At 48.2% G+C, this 18,149-nt stretch overlaps 1 pseudogene; it reads left to right on the top strand.

Annotated features, from left to right (window-relative positions):
• The first annotated feature begins 4,318 nt into the window (after positions 1 to 4,318).
• On the top strand, positions 4,319 to 7,348 carry LOC116550043 (annotated as a pseudogene).
• The last annotated feature ends 10,801 nt before the right edge of the window (positions 7,349 to 18,149 follow it).

The following is an 18,149-nucleotide window of genomic DNA, read 5'->3' as shown; positions in this document are numbered from 1 at the left end:
CCTCAGCCTCCCAAAATGCTGGGATTACAGGCTTGAGCCACCGTGCCTAGCCAAATTTTCTAATTTCATTCTATAAAAGTTGGTATCTGGTTGTCCTTTTCTGAATGCAAAGTGAGAACTCTCCATACCATAGACAGCGGGACTATGATCCAGATTTTGTTGCCATGAACATGTGTCCCAAAATGCCTACTCAGTTTTTCAGAATGCAGAGTTTCACTTTGCTGAATTCTGAGCAGGTAGAAATATCTTAATGGGTGAGAGGTTTCCACATTGCCCAGGCCGGTCTTGAATGCGCAGCCTCGCCTCCTCATGCGCCAGGACAACTGGCTTGAGGTAGAAGAACTTTAAGAGTGAAGAGTAGAGGAAGATCAGGGTCAGATGAATGGGAGAATGAAAGAGAGAGTTGGACCAGTTTGGGTCCTAATCATAAACATCTTGAAGCAGGGTGCAGTGGCTCACGTCTGTAATCCCAGTACTTTGAGGGTCTGTGGTGGGTGCATCACTTGAGCACAGGAGTTTGAGACCAGCCTGGGCAACACGGTGAAACCCCATCTCTATTAAAAATACAAACATTTCTGGGTGTGGTGGTGCACCACCTGTAATCCTAGCTACTCAGGAGGCTGAAGCAGGAGAATCGTTTGAACCCCCCAGGAGGTAGAAGTTGCAGTGAGCTGAGATCACACCACTGCACTCCAGCCTGGGTGACAGAGTGAGACCCCATTTCAAAAAAATAATAATAAAAATAAAAAAAATTAACATCGTGAGTGCATCAGCCAAGTGGAAATTGTCAGCCATCACTTAGCTACTTAGCTCTGGCTGAAGTGAACAAAAACCTTCTATAGATGTGACCTTTTTTTTTTTTTTTGAGACAGAGTCTCACTCTGTTGCCCAGGCTGGAGTGAACTGGCTCAATCTCTACTCACTGCAATCCCCGCCTCCCAGGTTCAAATGGTTCTTGTGACTCAGCCTCCTGAGTCATGTGCTGCCACACCAGGCTACTTTTTTTTTTTTTTTTTTTTTTTTTTTTTAGTAGAGACGGTGTTTTGCCATGTTGCCCAGACTGGTCTGGGACTCTGAGCTCAAGTGATCCACCCACATCAGCCTCCCAAAGTGCTGGGATTAGAGGCATCAGCCACCACCCCTGACATACAAAGGTGACCTTCAATAAGGGTGAAGGGATGTCCTATAAGGGATGAATCTAACGTCTCTAATAATCTTGGGACAAGTCTGTGGATCCACCAAGGTCCACTCTCCTCCCTAAGGGCAATAGACATTTTTACTACTGAGCACCCATCAGAGACACCAGGCCCTGGAGGACCAAATCATTTGCCATTTTGTGATCACAGGAGCTCAGACTGCACTTTATAAATCCAGATGCGTAACCTTGATGGGAATTTCAAGGCCCAGCTTGGGAGATCAACCACTGTCAAGTTTAAAGATTTTGCTTTCAGCCGGGCAGGGTGGCTTATGCCTGTAACCCCAGCACTTTGAGAGGCCGAGGTGGGCAGATCATGAGGTCAGCAGTTCAAGACCAGCCTGGCCAACATGGTGAAACCCTGTCTCTACTAAAAATACAAAAAAATTAGCCGGGCATGGTAGTATATTCCTGTAATCCCAGCTACTAGGAAGGCTGAGGCAGGAGAACTGCTTGAACCAGGACCCAGGAGGCAGAAGTTGCAGTGAGCCGAGATCGCGCCACTGCACTCCAGCTTGGACTATGGAGTGAGACTCCATCCCAAAAAAAAAAAAAAAAAAAAAAAGATTTTGCTTTTACTGCTAACAATTCTAGTGTCGTGATGAACCTTCTATACTTTAGGAAAAATCGGTCTATTGTTTCACTTGTGGTAATGGGAGTTTCTAGGGAAGTAGTTCCAAATTGGTTTGTGTATAGATTCCTCCGAAACTCCAGTAAAAGCTGGGAATCCTCTCCCTAGTAAATACCTATGCATTTCAGTTTCAGGGGGTCACAACTTCCTGAAGCCCACTCATGAACAACAAATAAGGAGCCCCAGTTCCAGGCGGGAGCACTCGCTTCCCAAAGCGCTGGGATTACAGGCGTGAGCCACCACGCCTGGCCCCATCCCTACCAGCCGGCTTATTGATTCCTCTGCATTTTTGCCCAGGAGACTTTCACAGGCCCTTGGAGGACTGTTTTCCACCCGATTCCTCAGAGCCCCAAACTGAGATCATGAGTGACTTTTATCCAGATTTAATACCAGAGTTAAATACCATGACTCAGACAGCATGAGAGCCAGTCTGGCCATAGCACCTGAGAAGGACATACTGTGATACTCCGCCAGAAAACGTCCACATTTCTGCAAGAAAACACATCAACTAAAACAGGCGTTGAAGCTATCATCAGTTTTGAGAGCTCTTCACCATGATGGTGGAGAAAATGCATTTCAAAGGTTGAAGGGTGACCTCGGCAAGGGCTGTGACGGGTCAGGTGCGCTGACCAGGCACGCCTGGCCTTCTGCAGACTTCCATTTCTCTGGCCACTAAGCTAACTCATGGTCTGTTTTGGCCACCAAAACCTCCTTCCCCTTGGGAGTCTGTCCCCTGCCTGGATGCTGGCTGGGTGCAGAAGCTGCTTGCTCCTTGAGGCTGTGCCCGTGGGAGGGGTGGGAGGGGGGCGAGGTAGTTCTGGAGAGCCCCGAGGAGATGTTCTGGGACCTAGGAGCTCTGCTCTCCCTGTCTTCAGGATCTATACTGGAGGTGCCCTCAGGGAGGACAGGGGCAGGCCTTCTAGTCACTGGTAGAGTCCCCTCTGACACCCTTGCCTCCATGAACACTTTTTCCTTTTGAGACGGAATCTGGCTCTGTTGCCCAGGCTGGAGTGTAGTAGCCTGATCTTAGTTCACTGCAACCTCCACCTCCTGGGTTTAAACAATTCTCCTGCCTCAGCCTGCCGAATAGCTGGGATTACAGGTGTGCGCCATTATACCGGGCTAATTTTTGTATTTTCAGTAGAGACAGGGATTCGCCATGTTTGTCAGGCTGGTCTCAAACTCCTGACCTTAAATGATCTGCCCACCTTGGCTTCCCAAAGTGCTGGGATTACAGGCGTCAGCCACTGCGCCCGGCCCCGTCCCTGAAGATTTTTCCCACCTGCCAAGAAACTATGGGGTTTCCTAAGCCGGCAGGGCTTCCAGAAAGGTCTTCTGCTTTGGAGCCAATAAGGGGTCAGTCAACATGATCCAGTGTTTGCATCAGACCAGCCTTTCTCTGGGGAGTTGGCCCCAGGCCGCCTGTTGCCGAAGAGCCAAGGGTCCCCAGTAATACTCCCCACCGGGGCCCGGACGGGGTGCACTCCGGCCGCAGAGCTCTCCTGCGCAGACCAGAAACCCCAGAGCAGCCGCGTTGGAAGGCTTCGCGTCCGAACGTAGCAGTGCGTCCTTGTTGTCACTAGGGGGCGACCGCGCGTAACAGGAAAGCAAAGCCCTGCGGAGCCACGCTCGCAGCCAAGCTTGCAGAAGCAGCGTGGGGACGTGGACATTTTCCAAGGCAGGGGCCTTGAGGCCACGAAGGCAAGGCAAGGCTAGAGAGACCAGGGGACTCGGCAGGTGTGACTCAAGAGCAATTCCGGCCAGGCGCCTTGGTTCACATCTGTAATCCCAGCACTTTTGGAAGCCGGGGGTGGCAGGTGGGGGGAAATCAACTGAGGGCAGGAGTTCGAGACCAGCCTGCCCAACATGGCGAAACCCCGTTTCTACTAAAAATACAAAAACTAGCTGGACGTGGTGGTGCATATCTGTAATCCCAGCTACTCAGGAGTCTGAGGCAGGAGAATCACTTGAACACAGGAGGCAGAGATTTCAGTGAGCTGAGATCGCGTCATTGCACACGATCCTCGGCGACAGAGAGACACTCTGTATTTAAAAAAAAAAAAAATCACTTCCGCTCGACCTCAGGGCCCTTCCCGAGCTCTGCCCTCTTGGGCAGGCTGGGACCCAGTGAGGCATGGCAATGCCTTAGGGTCCCATGAGCAGCGCACAGACAGGGAGTGGCACTTCCCCAGAGGGACCTGTTTGTAGGCAGAGGCTGTTTTTAGGTGAAACGCCATCTGAGGGCAAGCAAGCCCAGAGAGACAGCGAGAGAATGTGCACCCGCCTTCTGGAGGCCTCCCGGGCGCTGACCTGGAGCTCAAGGCCACAGCCAAGGTGGGCCTTGGCAACGCACGTGCGGCAATCGAAGGGCAGACCCAGAGTGGCTCTGAGTGCTCACAGCATGTACATTAAATAATAACTGAAATTATATAACACAACAACCACCACAATGTGTGTTTGGGGGCTTGATGTGAATTCGCTCTGCCCTGCGAATGTGCTGGGCACAGGTTCCTGAGCAGCTGCTCAGAGTTCCAGGGTCGAGGCTCTCAGAGGCCACCCATGTCACCTGTGGGTTAATAAACTGGGAAAGAAGGAAGAATGGGATGGGGCTTCAGAAAGGCTGCCACCTGTTGTTTCCAAAGCCAAACCAGGGAAAATGAAGATGTAAAGGTGTCGTGTTTTTTTGCAGCAACGTGGATGCAGCAGGAGGCCATTATCCTCGGTGGATTAACACAGGAGCTGAAAACCAAATATGCGCGTTCTCACTCATAAGTAGGAGCTAGACACTGGGTACTTATGGACATAAAGACGGGAACGATGGACACTGGGGACTCCTAGATGGGGGAGGGAGAAGGGAAGGGGGTGAAAAACTATTGGATACCGTGCTCAGCACCTAGGGGAGGAACCACCTGCACCCCAAGCCTCAGCATCACACAACATGTCCAGCTCACAAACCTGCACGTGTACCCCTTGTATCTAAAATGAACGTTGGGAAAAAGAAAGATTTAAAGATTATATTTTTGCCCTAATCAAAATGAAAATACAGGGCCGGGCATGGTGGCTCACACTTGTAATCCCAGCACCAAAGTGCTGGGATTTGGTGGATTGCTTGAGGCCAGAAGTTCGAAACCAGCCTGGTCAACATGGTGAAACCCCGTCTCTATTAAAAATATAAAAATTGGCCGGGCGCGGTGGCTCAAGCCTGTAATCCCAGCACTTTGGGAGGCCGAGGCGGGTGGATCACGAGGTCAAGAGATCGAGACCATCCTGGTCAACATGGTGAAACCCCGTCTCTACCAAAAATACAAAAAATTAGCTGGGCATGGTGGTGCGTGCCTGTAATCCCAGCTACTCAGGAGGCTGAGGCAGGAGAATTGCCTGAACCCAGGAGGCGGAGGTTGCGGTGAGCCGAGATTGCGCCATTGCACTCCAGCCTGGGTAACGAGTGAAACTCCGTGTCAAAAAAAAAAAAAAAATATATATATATATATATATATATATATAAATTATTTGGGCCTAGTGACCCATCCTTGTAATCCCAGCTACCCGGGAGAGGGGGGTGAGGCAGGAGAATTGTTTGAACTTGGGAGGTGGAGGTTGCAGTGAGCTGAGATCACACCACTGCACTCCAGACTGGGTGACACAGTGAGACCTTGTCTCCAAAAAAACAAAAAATAAAAACAAACAAACAACAAGAAAATATAGTTTTAAAACTATAGAAAACAATGCTTATTCATACAACTTTGGATACCTATTTAGTTGGATCATAGAATGTGAGGAAAAGAGAAAATGAACACTGTTTTTATCCCCTAAAATGTGAATCAAGGTCTGGGCATATTTGAAAAGCGATCTGGAGGCAGCTTTCCCTAGTCTTTACCTCTTACATTCATTCGCAATATATGTTCGAGTGTATCTTTTCATTCCAGCCTTGAAATATCTCCATGAGGTCGATGGTGCCTCACTCTGCCTCATAGTGGCTGGATTCAGGCCTCAGGCCTGAATGAGGGAAAACACCTAATAATAATTACCAAAAGTCACCTTCTGTGACAGCCAAGCCAGCACCTGGGCCTGGAACCGGGCTGCAGCCCCTCAGCTTTGCCCACTGCCTCTCGACCATAACCCCCCGCAAAGTGAACGAGCTTCGGGCCTTTGTGAAAATGTGTGAGCAGGATCCGAGTGTTCTGCACACTGAGGAAATGCACTTTCTGAGGGAGTGGGTGGAGAGAGCATGGGGGGGGATGTACCACTTGCTATTCAGAAAGCTCAATCAGAAGAAAATACCAAGGAAAAAAAACTGAGAGTAAGAAGGTGGAGGAAGACAAAGGCAGACGAACCAACCATCAATTTCTACATCAAAGTGATATAGAAATTGATTATGAAGGTGTAATTGAACCAGGCACTGATGCCCCTCCAGAAATGGGAGATGAACATGCAGAGATAACAGAGCAGATGATGGATCTGGCAAATGGTAAGAAAGTGGCTGCTACTGAAGCCCTAAATGATGGTGAACTGCAGAAAGCCATCGACTTATTCACAGATGCCATCAAACTGAATCCTTGCTTGGCCATTTTGTATGCCAAGAGGGCCAGTGTCTTCGTCAAATTACAGAAGCCAAATGCTGCCATCCGAGACTGTGACAGAGCCGTTGAAACAAATCCTGATTCCGCTCAGCCTTACAGGTGGCTTGGGAAAGCACACAGACTTCAGGCCCTGGAAAGAAGCGGCCCACGATCTTGCCCTTGGCTGTAAATTGGATTGTGATGAAGATGTGAGTGCAATGCTGAAAGAAGTTCAACCTGGGGCACAGAACGTCAGAGAAAGGATGGGTGAAAACGTGAAGAGTGGAGTGAGAGATCAAAGAAAGAACAGGAAGAGTTAAGAAGGCCTGAGAAGAGCATGAGAGGGCCCGGAGGGAGGAAGAAGCCAGACGACAGTCAGGAGCCCAGGGTGGCTCTTTTCCAGGTGGCTTTCCTGGGGAAATGCTTGGTAATTTTCCTGGAGGGAAGGGAGGGGGCATGCCTAGAGTGGCGGAATGCCTGGACTCAAATTTTTTTTTTTTTTTTTTTTGAGACAGAGTCTCACTCTCTTGCCCAGGCTGGAGTGCAGTGGCTCACTGCGACCTTGGCTCACCGCAACCTCTGTCTCCCTGGTTCAAGCGATTCTTCTGCCTCAGCCTCCGGAGTGTTTGGGACTACAGGAGCGCGCTACTGCACCTGGCTAATTTTTGTATTTTTAGTAGAGATGGGGTTTCACCATGTTGGCCGGGCTGGCCTTGAACTTCTGACCTTGTGATCCACCCGCCTCAGCCTCCCAAAGTGCTGGGATTACAAGTGTGAGCCACAGCACCCGGCCTCAATGAAATTCTTAGTGATCCAGAGGTTCTTGCAGCCATGCAGGGTCCAGAAGTTATGGTGGCATTTCAGGATGTGGCTCAGAACCACAAATATGTCAAACACTTTAGCAACCCAAAGGTTGTGAATCTTATCAGTAAATTGTCAGCCAAATTTGGAGGTCAAGTGTAATGCCCTTGTGATAAAAAGCAACCTAGCTCACGTTATGGATGTCGAAACTGGTGTACCTCCGACCTTCTCATCAAAAGAGCTGGGGTGCTTTGAAGATAATCCCTACCCCCCTTCCCCAAATGCAGCTGAAGCATTTTACAGTGGTTTGCCATTAGGGTATTCATTCAGATAATTTTTTCCGACTAGGAATTACAAACTTTAAATACTTTTTAAACCTTAAAAATATTTAAAACAAATATAAAGGGTCTGTTAATTCTTATATTTTTCTTTACTAATCATTTTGGATTTTTTCTTTAATTATTGGGCAGGGAAGATACTTATGTATGGAAGCTTATTGCTCTGATTTGAGTGAAATAAAAGTTTATTAGTGCGAGGCAAACATAACTCATTGGAGGATGAAGTTTGTGTTGGATACGTGGTTCCTGAAGCATTTTGACTTGTCTTTTTAAATGCTTTATCTTTTTCTTTAAAGATTTATTTTAGTAAAACTAATTGGGACCACTGGTATTTCAGTAGAACCTGGGTAGGGACTGGAAGTGCTTGGCAGGGCTGCAGCAATCTTGCTGGGTTTTGTTTTTGTTTATTTTTTGAGACAGAGTCTCGCTCTGTTGCCCAGGCTGGAGTGCAAGGGCATGATCGCCGCTCACTGCAACCTCCACCTCCTGGATTCAGGTGATTCTCCTGCCTCAGCCTCCCTAGTAGCTGAGATTACAGGCCCTCAACACCATGCCTGGCTAATTTTTGTATTTTTGGTAGAGATGAGGTTTTGCTGTGTTGGCCAGGATGCTTTCAAATTCCTGACCTCAGGTGATCACCCCCCTCAGCCTCCCAAAATGCTGGGATTACAGGTGTGAGCCACCACACCCAGCCACTGTATCTTATACAACACGCATCCTTGGCCAGGTTGCCCTTAAATCTTACATTATGGTGAAGGGGTAATTATTTTGTAATGCTGCAGTAGAGTTGGAGTACTTAGTCTGTTCTTGTCCAGTATATCTAATAAATGTTTCACATTATCTACACATTAAAAAAAATAATTACCAAACATCCAAAGTGGTTCCCACAGTTGTGGGCAGGACACACAGCTGCTGCTTGGGCTTCCAGAGAGCTACTTCTCAAGACCTTCCTGAACCAAACATTCAAATACGGAAGTGGTTCCAGAGGCATTTTTGGTTGTTACAACTGGAAGCCAGGGGTTGCTCCTGGCAGTGGTGGGTAGACACCAGGCATGCTGCCAAACATCCTACTATGTGCAGCCCCCTAAAACGAGGAAGTTTCCAGTCCAAAATATGGAGAATGTGGAAGTTGAGGAGCCTTGAAATTTGAGAATGTTTATTTGGCTTCTTAAAAAAAACCACAGTCCAGGCCAGGTGTGGTGGCTCACGCCTGTGATCCCAGCACTTTGGGAAGCCGAGGTGGGTGGATCACCTGAGGTCAGAGTTTGAGACCAGCCTGGCCAACATGGTGAAATCCCATCTCTACTAAAAATACAAAAATTAGCTGGGCATGGTGGTGTGTGCCTCCCAGCTACTCAGGAGGCTGAGGCAGGAGAATCACTTGAACCTGGGAGGTGGAGGCTGCAGTGAGCCGAGATTGCACCACTGCACACCAGCTTGGGCGACAGAGCGGGGTTCCTTTGCCTGCTCTCCTACTGCACAGCAGGTAACCACCCTTCCATTTCCATTTCCAACAACCTTTCTAATTGCTTCACCATTTTTCAAGCAGTTGTGCCAGTTCCTGTCAGTTTCAGAGCAGCAGCGAGAGTTCGGTCATGTGGTGCAGCAGTGACATGGTGGTGAGATGTGCCTGCTGACCAGCCGGGAGGCCCACCTGCTAGCTCGGGGTGTGTACTCTACAGCATTCTGTACTGTGGGCCTTTGGTCACTGCCAACATGAGAAGACTCACTCACTAAGACTCACCTAGAGTCTTACTGTGTCATGTTGTATTAACATTAGTTAAGAAGAAGTTTAAACAGCAAACATTGGCTGGTGAGTTTCGGAAGAGAAATAGAACTCTGCCTTCTCCTCTAAAGGCAAAGGCCAGCAGAGGATGTCTGAGGACAGACAGGTGCTGGCACCTGCATGACACCTGGGGGCGCTGTTTTTCCTACACAGCCACAGCTACTGTTTGTCAGAGGGCTTCTCCATCAGCTGTGTGCTCACGGTGTGTGGTGTGTTCACTTCACGACTACTCCTGCAGCTGCCATCAAAACCCTTCCTGAAGCCAGGAGTATGGTGGCTCACACCTGTAATCCAGCACTTTGGGAGACTGAGGCAGGCAGATCACCTGAAACCAGGAGTCGAGACCAGCCTGGCCAACATGGTGAAACCCTGTCTCTAATAAAAATGTAAAAATTGGCCGGGCGCAGTGGCTCACGCCTGTCATCCCAGCACTATGGGAGGCTGAGGCAGGCGGATCACCTGAGGTTGGAAGTTCCAGACCAGCCTGACCAACATGGAGAAACCCTGTCTCTACTAAAAGTACAAAATTAGCCAGGCATGATGGCACATGCCTGTAATCCCAGCTACTCAGGAGGCTGAGGCAGGAGAATCGCTTGAACCTGGGAGGTGGAGGGTGCGGTGGAGGTTATGGTGAGCTGAGATCCCGCCATTGCGCTCCAGCCTGGGCAACAAGAGTGAAACTTCGTCCAAAAAAAACAAAAAACAAAAACCAACCAACCAACAAACAACAAAACCCAAAGAAACAACAACAACAAAATAGGAGAATAAAGAAATAATAATTGTGGTCTCCAGGCCCTGGAATTCTATTTTTTCTCTATTTATTTATTTATTTAGAGACGGGGTCTCGCTATGTTGCCCAGGCTGGAGCACAGTGGCTATTCACAGGTGCGATCCCACTACTGATCAGCACGGGAGTTTTGACCTGCTCCATTTCTGACCTCGGCCATTTCATCCCTCCTTAGGCAACCTGGTGGTCCCCTGCTCCCGGGAGGTCATTATATTGATGCTAAACTTAGTGCATAGCGCACTACAGCCCAGAACTCCTGGGCTCAAGCGATCCTCCAGCCTCAGCCTCCTGAGTAACTGGGACTACAGGCACATGCCACCGAACCCAGCTATTTATTTATTTTTATAATAATAAAACAGACCCGGGAGTCTCGCTGTTTCCCAGGCTGGTCTGGAACTCCTGTGCTCAAGCAATCCTTCTACCTTGGCCTCCCGAAGTACTGGGATTACAGGTGTGAGCCCCTGTTCCTGGCCTGCTCTGGAACTCTGGGTCAAGATGTGATGGAGCTATATAAAGGCACACAGCAGTGAGTTTGCAGAGTGTATTAAGTCATCCCATTTGTGGAAAAAAAAAGTTCCTAAGTATTTATTTTGCATACATTTAAAAAGTGCTTAGAAACATGTAAATAGAATGCCAAATTCTAAAGAAAAATTATTTTCAACATTTATGTTGTTTACATGAAAACAGCCTATGTGTTAGTTTTACAATAAGAAAATCTGTGCTTATTTCTGTTGTTTCATAATAGAAACAAAATATCTGATCAGATATTTTTTGTTTTCCTTTGCTGGTATTAGCTGAGTTTTCTGTGACTCGAGGGTCCTGTTACCCTCCAGGGAGAAGGCTAATGCATGAGGCAGTGGTTTTTGGCAGGATGGTTACTGAAGGCATCATTCTCCTCCAAAAGTCAATGTTTTAGCCAGGCCCAGCTTTTCTTGACTGTAGGTTTTGGTTCCATCAGGAAATGCTAAACATAGTCCCCTCTGATTCATAGAGCTGGTTCCTAGGCCACCTTTGTGATGAGTGAGGCATAAGGTCTCTCCCTCAGGAAATTTTTTTTTTTCTTCCTGAGATGAGCTTCACTCTGTCACCCAGGCTGGAGTGCAATGGTGCGATCTTGGCTCACTGGAACCTCTGCCTTCTGGGTTTAAGCAATTCTCCCGCCTCAGCCTCCCAAGTAGCTAGGACTACAGGTGTGTGCCATCATACCTGCTAATTTTTTTGTATTTTTAGTAGTAATGGGGTTTCACTATGTTGGCCAGGCTGGTCTTGAACTCCTGACCTTGTGATCTGCCTTCCTTGGCCTCCCACAGTGCTGGGATTACAGGCCTGAGCCACCATGCCCAGCCTCCCTCAGGAACTTCTAATGAGAACAAGAGCCTACCAGGGCACTGAGCTGAGAGCCCGAGCTGGGTACATCATTAATCTCTGCATTCCCGGTACCCAGCCGTGCTTCATGCATAGCTGACACTCATTGTTGAATGAATTTGTGGAAGGAAGAAGGAATCTTTGGGCCCTGTCAGCTCGATTGTCACATGTCTGGGGAAGTGGGGTGTCAGTGAGGATGGCTTGCAGTTCCTGGCTGGTGAATCCAGGCTTGCCTCCAGGGGTCCACATTTTATAAGGTTATGCTCAGAGGGTCCTGCCACCTAAGAAGCACCTTATGACATTGGCACACAGGAGCAGATGCCTTGCTTGGACCTGGGCGCAAAAACTGGCCTAGGAATTCATCTGACATGTCTTAGCAATATCCAGAATGTTTCTGCTACATGCTAGCTAGACATAGGCTTGATGCAGTGGCTCATGCCTGTAATCTAAACTTTGGGCGGCTGAGATGGACAGATTGCTTGAGCCCAGGAGTTTGAGGCTAGCCTAGGCAACATAGTGAGACCCTGTTTCTATTTTGTTTTTTAAAGAAAATAGGCCCGGCATAGTGGCTCACACCTGTAATCCCAGCACTTTGTGAGGCCAAGGCAGGCAGATCATGAGGTCAAGAGATTGAGACCATCCTGGCCAACATGGTGAAACCCTGTCTCTATTAAAAATACAAAAATTAGCCAGGCATGGTGGCACACGCCTGTAGTCCCAGCTACTTGGGAGGATGAGGCAGGGGAATCCCTTGAACCCGGGAGGTAGAGGTTGCAGTGAGCCGAGATCATGCCACTGCACTCCAGCCTGGCGACAGAACGAGACTCCATCTCAAAAAAAAAATGTTTTTAAATTAAAAAAACCCAGTAGCTAGACATAAACATTTATCACCTTGCATATAAACATTAATCACCTCGCATAAGCAGTGGTGAGGGGTGTTAATGGCCAAAGCAAAATCAAGCACTTCTGGGATGGCTTTGGGCCAGGGTACCGAGGAAGGGCCTGGGTGGGCTTGCAGCGGTTCTGAGCTCCTCTGCAGACCTGTTGGGCCCCAGATCTAAGCCTGCACAGAGACTAGCCCTCCCTATCCCCAACCTTGAGCTCTGACGGCTGAGCCCCAAGTTCCCCTTTAAAGCTGGAGGTATCCCCAGCCTCTGCCCCCAACCAAAGAAATGTGATGGGGGGCTCTGCTTTGCCCCAGCTCCTGCCTGGGCCCTGGGCCTTGCTAGCAAAATCAATTCCAGGTGAGACTCCACACACCTGGTGGTCTTCCCCATACTCTGTAGGGGTGAAAATTCTAGTATAGATGTTCTGAATGGAACTAAACAGTTGGGCCTTGTTAGTTGACATTTACCAAACATGCACATGTACTTAGTTAAACATTAGAAAGATAGAAATCACAAAAAGAGTCTTCTTCATTCCATCCCACTCCACCAGTTCTGCGCTACAGAGATAAACACCATTAACTGTTCCGTGCATGTCCTTCCAAAAATCTTCATGCCTATACAAACACACACACTCATCTGCAGGCACACGCTTCTGCACCCTGCTTTCTTCTAACCTCGTGTTAAAAGAAATTGGCTCTGGGATCAGAACAGCTATTGGTCCAAGTCTTCTGAAGATCCCCACTCCTAATGTACCTTCGAGATTGTTCCAAATCAGGATATACACATCTGCATGATTCTTTTTAAACAGCGGCATATGATCCCACCGTGTACGTGGCTTTTTCTTCCCCAGAAAGCTTTCCCCTTTTCTCTCATAATAGTGGCCTGAATTTGGGGAGAATCATGTCTTTCCCACTTTCAGTTGTTCTTTGATTTCGGTGGAGGTGACCCAGGGTTGGGCAGACGACCCAGGCCTTACCACCAGAAATGGACACAGAACCCATGCTGGGGTGGTGCCAATCATGACCGGGACTTTCTTTGAAGAATTAAAGGAAGAGAAGCTCTCTTTTTTTCTGCTGGCTTCACACATGAGGAGATATTGGCTTAGAGTGCTGGAAGTCAATTTCTCATGGTGTGGAGTCCAAGAACAAAGCTCACATGGTGAAAAACAAAGCCAACATATGGAGAGAGATGGTGCTCATCTTTTTTTAAAATTTTTCTTTATTTTATTTTTGAGATGGAGTTTCACTCTTGTTGCCCAGGCTGGAGTGCAATGGTGCAATCTCTGCTCACTGCAACCTCCACCTCCTGGGTTCAAGCGATTCTCCTGCCTCAGCCTCCCAACTAGCTGGGATTACAGGCACCTGCCAACATACCTGGTTAATTTTTGTAGTTTTAGTAGAGAAGGAGTTTTACCACATTGGCCAGGCTTGTCTCGAGACCTTCCTGGTCAACGTGGTGAAACCTCGTCTCTACTAAAAACACAAAAATTAGCTGGGCGTGGTGGTGCATACCTGTAATCCCAACTACTCGGGAGGCTGAGGCAGGGGAATCACTTGAGCCCAGGAGGCGGAGGTTGCAGTGAGCTGAGATCGCACCATTGTACTCCAGCCTGGCGACAGAGTGAGATTCCGTCTCAAAAACAAAAACAAAAACAAAAAAATGTCCTGCAGACTCTTTCTTCTCTAGGACAATTGTTGGAGCAGCTGAGGGAAACCTTTGACCATGACAAATTATCTGCTCATTGAAACCACTTGATGTGCACAGACCCAAGAACTCACCCAGCCAAGGCTCACTTCCTGGGCTAGAATATCACTGATGACATTTCCCACAATCGGCTCTGGGATCTGAACAGCTCTTGGCCCACGTCTTCTGGCGATTCCCACTCTTTCTGCTTTGAGTGATCTATTTGTGGGAGGAGGGTGATAGCAATGAGTTGAGGAAGAATTACATCACCAGGAACCCGTGGCAAAGGCAGAATTGAGGCGTGGTCCTTAACTACTGGGGAGACTTGTGCCAGCAGGAAGAGCCAGGGTCCAGAGGGAAGCAGAGGTGGCGTTTACAGAGGCTCGGGCCTGCGCCAGTGGACAGGTGTTTGTTTAACAGACAGCAGCACCCACCCCTGCTCCACAGAAAGGATAGCGTCTGCCTGAATCCCAGGAAGAAGGACCTTGAAGCCTCTGTGGCTCCCAGCAGAGCAGTAGGTCATCTAGTGATACTCAGATGGTCTTGGCAATGGGAATTTGGTTGTTTTTAAAATTGTTTTATTGTAAACTGACTAATTCTAATTTTTTAAATTAAAACAATGTTTTTTGGCCAGGCGCAGCACTTTGGGAGGCCAAGACAGGTGGATCATGAGGTCAGGAGGTTGAGACCAGCCTGGGCAACATGGTGAAAACCCATCTCTACTGAAAATACAAAAATTAGCCGGGCATAGTGGTGGGTGCCTGTAATCCCAGCTAGTTGGGAGGCTGAGGCAGGAGAATAGCTCGAACCCGGGAGGCGGAGGTTGTAGTGAGCCAAGATAGCGCCACTGCGCTCCAGCCTGGGCGACAGAGCAAGATTCCATATCAAAAAAAAAAAATTTTTTTTTTTTAGTGATAAGGTCTTGCTCTGTCGCCCAGGCTGGAGTGCAGTGGCACGGGCATAGCTTACTGCAGCCTCAAGCAATCCTCCCACTTCAGCCTCCCAAGCAGCGCTGGGGCCACATGCGGTGCCACCACACCCGGCTAATTTTTAAATATATTTTTAGAGATGGGGTCTTGCTATGTTGCCCAGGGTGGTCTGGAATTCCTGGTCTCAAGTGTTCCTCCGCCTTGGCCTACCAATGTCCTGGGATTACAGATATGAGCCAGTGTGCCTGGTCTATAATTGTGTATATTTATGGATACAAACTGATACATGTATACAATGTGGAATAATTAACTCAAATGAATTAACACATCCATCACCTCAAATACTTATTTTTTTTGTGGTGAGAACATTTGAAATATGCAATACCGTAGATTACTATTAACCATAATCACTGTGCTGTGCACTAGATCTCAAACAGCTTATTTCTCCTAAGGGAAACTTTGTGACCTTTGGCCAGCAGCTCTCTGTGACCCCACTCCCCATGGATTTGATTGTTAACAGCCAAGAATACACTGTGGGAAGGAGAACGTGTTAAAATACGATCATGGAAGAAAACCTCTCCCATTTCCAGTACTTTGTGTTTCTGCCCTTTGTCTTGGTTTCACAATTTGTTTTACTTAATTTATTAAAATGTAGTGAATATTTACTCATTGATTTTGAGATAGTCTTGCTCTGTCGCCCAGGTTGAAGTGCAGTGGCACAGTCTCGGCTCACTGCAACCTGTGCCTCCCGGGTTCAATATATTTGTTATTATAAGTCACCTGTTCCTGGCCCTTTCTCCCAAGAGCTGAGTCCTACCTGGTGTCCCACAGTAATGTGAAGACAAGGGCAGCCTGGTTGTAGATCTTAGGTGGCTTTGTTAATTTCTGACATGGGGCATACGTGGGGGAAGGCGCTGTGATTTCTCAAGCCTAGTCCAAAGGAATAGACTGAGAATCTTACAACCCATCCTTGGTTACGTTCTCATTCATATGCAAGTATCTTTCGTGGCATCGCCCAGTTCTGTGCCTCCTCATCACCCCAACAGCCCGCACCCTACGCTCACCTAGCAAGCAGTGAGAACATTTCCTTCCACATGGGAGGAACAGGTCAGCCAAGAAGGCCTTTGCTTGATTCGGAGTTATTTGTCTTCAGGAGTCCCATCCACTGACCATTTTCCTTCGGGCTCGTGGCATCCTGTGCTTTATGGGGTCGCTGACACCCTGCCATTGAATGCATTTTTTAAATCAGGGATTTGAGCTGCCAGGAGCTGAATCCATCCTGCGGATATGTTTTGTTTTGTTTGGGCTCAAAACAGTGTTTTATATTAAAAATCTGAATTATTTGCCAGCATTAAAAATTGCAGGCTGGGCGTAGTGGCTCACGCCTGTAATCCCAGCACTTTGGGAGGCTGAGGTTGGGAGTTGGAGAACAGCCTGGCCAACATGGTGAAAACTGATCTCTACTAAAAATACAAAAATTAGCCAGGCATGGTGGCAGCCTCCTGTAATCCCAGCTACTCGGGAGGCTGAGGCATGAGAATCACTTGAACCCAGGAGGTAGAGTTTGCAGTGAGCTGAGATTGCGCCATTGCACTCCAGCCTGGGGTACAAGAGCGAGACTCCACCTCAAAAAAAAAGAAAAAATTGCAAAGTTTTACGTAGCAACACAGATTTCCAGCTCCTTTGGGAAACTGGAAAGTTCTGGTAATAGTGGGGCAGTGTTTTTAATGACCTGCTGACCTGAGCAGGGGTTGGGGCACTTATTCTTTCCTGTAAAATGTCTAGGGAGATTTCAGCTTGCGATGCTGTTCCCTCCCTGGTCCAGTAAACACCAACATTCCAGAAATACTCAAGAACCCATTGGGAAAAGACTAAGGATTCAGGTCTAAGCATCACAGTCTGACAGGTGGCAGGATGATTTATTGATAGAAAAGATTTTGGAGTCCAAGGTGAGCAGGGAGGCTGAGGTGGGAGGATCACTTGAGGCCAGGAGCTTGAGACCCACCTGGCCAACATGCTGAAACCCTGTCTCTACTAAAAGTACAAAAACTAGCCAGGCGTGGTGGCGTGCACCTATAGTCCCAGCTACTTGGGTGGCTGAGTGAGAAGAATCACTTTAACCTGGGAAACGGAGGTTGCAGTGAGCTAATATCATGCTGCTGCACACCAGCCTGGGCAACAAAGCAAGACTCCATCAAAAAAAATTTTTTTTCTCTCTACGTATTTTCTAACTGTAAGCAATTTGGCAGGTTTTGTACCTCCTTCCCTACAAGATTTCAGTGTGGCAGACAGCAAAGCAGCCTGAGAATGAGGCTGATATGTACTGAAAACCTAAGGCCACTGGGAGATTATAGGGTGTCCTGGTAAAGGAGAGGAAAAGGGAAAGAGCCTTGGAGAGGTGGTGACGTGAGGAGGACTCACCCTGCCTGAGAAGGGCAGAGAGGGCCGGGCCTCTCAAAGGCCACAAGGCCACCCAGCACTTAATGATAGCATCTTGAAAGGGACAACATGGCAGAGTGGCTGGGATTGGCAGGACTCTGCCTCCAGAACTCTTATCACCAGCAAAGACCCATATCTTGTGAAAGCCAGGAAACAGGACCTGCTGGGCTTTGAGGGACATGCTGATTTGATGTCAGCTGTGACCATGGTTGACCGTCCCTCCTAAGCCTTGGGGATTCTGACACAACCTTGGAGGAATGAGGAGCCCTCTGCCAGGCGCGGTGGCTCATGCCTGTAATCCCAGCACTTTGGGAGGCTGAGGCGGGTGGATCGCTTGAGGTCAGGAGTTCAAGACCAGCCTGGCCAATATGGCAAAACCCTGTTTCTACTAAACATACAAAATTTAGTCAGGCGTGGTAGTGGGCATCTGTAATCCCAGCTACTTGGGAGGCTGAGGCAGGAGAATTGCTTGAACCTGGCAGGTGGAGGTTGCAGTGAGCTGAGATGGTATCACTGTACATCAGCCTGGGTGAGACTCCGCCTCAAAAAAAAAAAAAAAAGGCCGGGCATGGTGGCCCATACCTGTAATTCCAGAACTTTGGGAGGCTAAGACAGGTATATCACAATGTCAGGAGATTGAGACCATCCTGGCCAACATGGTGAAAACTAAAAATACAAAAATTAGGTGGGTGTGGTGGTGTGTGCCTGTAGTCCCAGCTACGTGGGAGGCTGAGGCAGGAGAATCGCTT

The sequence above is a fragment of the Sapajus apella genome, unplaced genomic scaffold (assembly GCF_009761245.1).
Source record: "Sapajus apella isolate SASKATOON/1434 unplaced genomic scaffold, GSC_monkey_1.0 scaffold7, whole genome shotgun sequence".
In the NCBI taxonomy this organism is placed as follows: Eukaryota; Metazoa; Chordata; class Mammalia; order Primates; family Cebidae; genus Sapajus; species Sapajus apella.
This window is presented reverse-complemented; position numbering and strand designations above follow the sequence as displayed.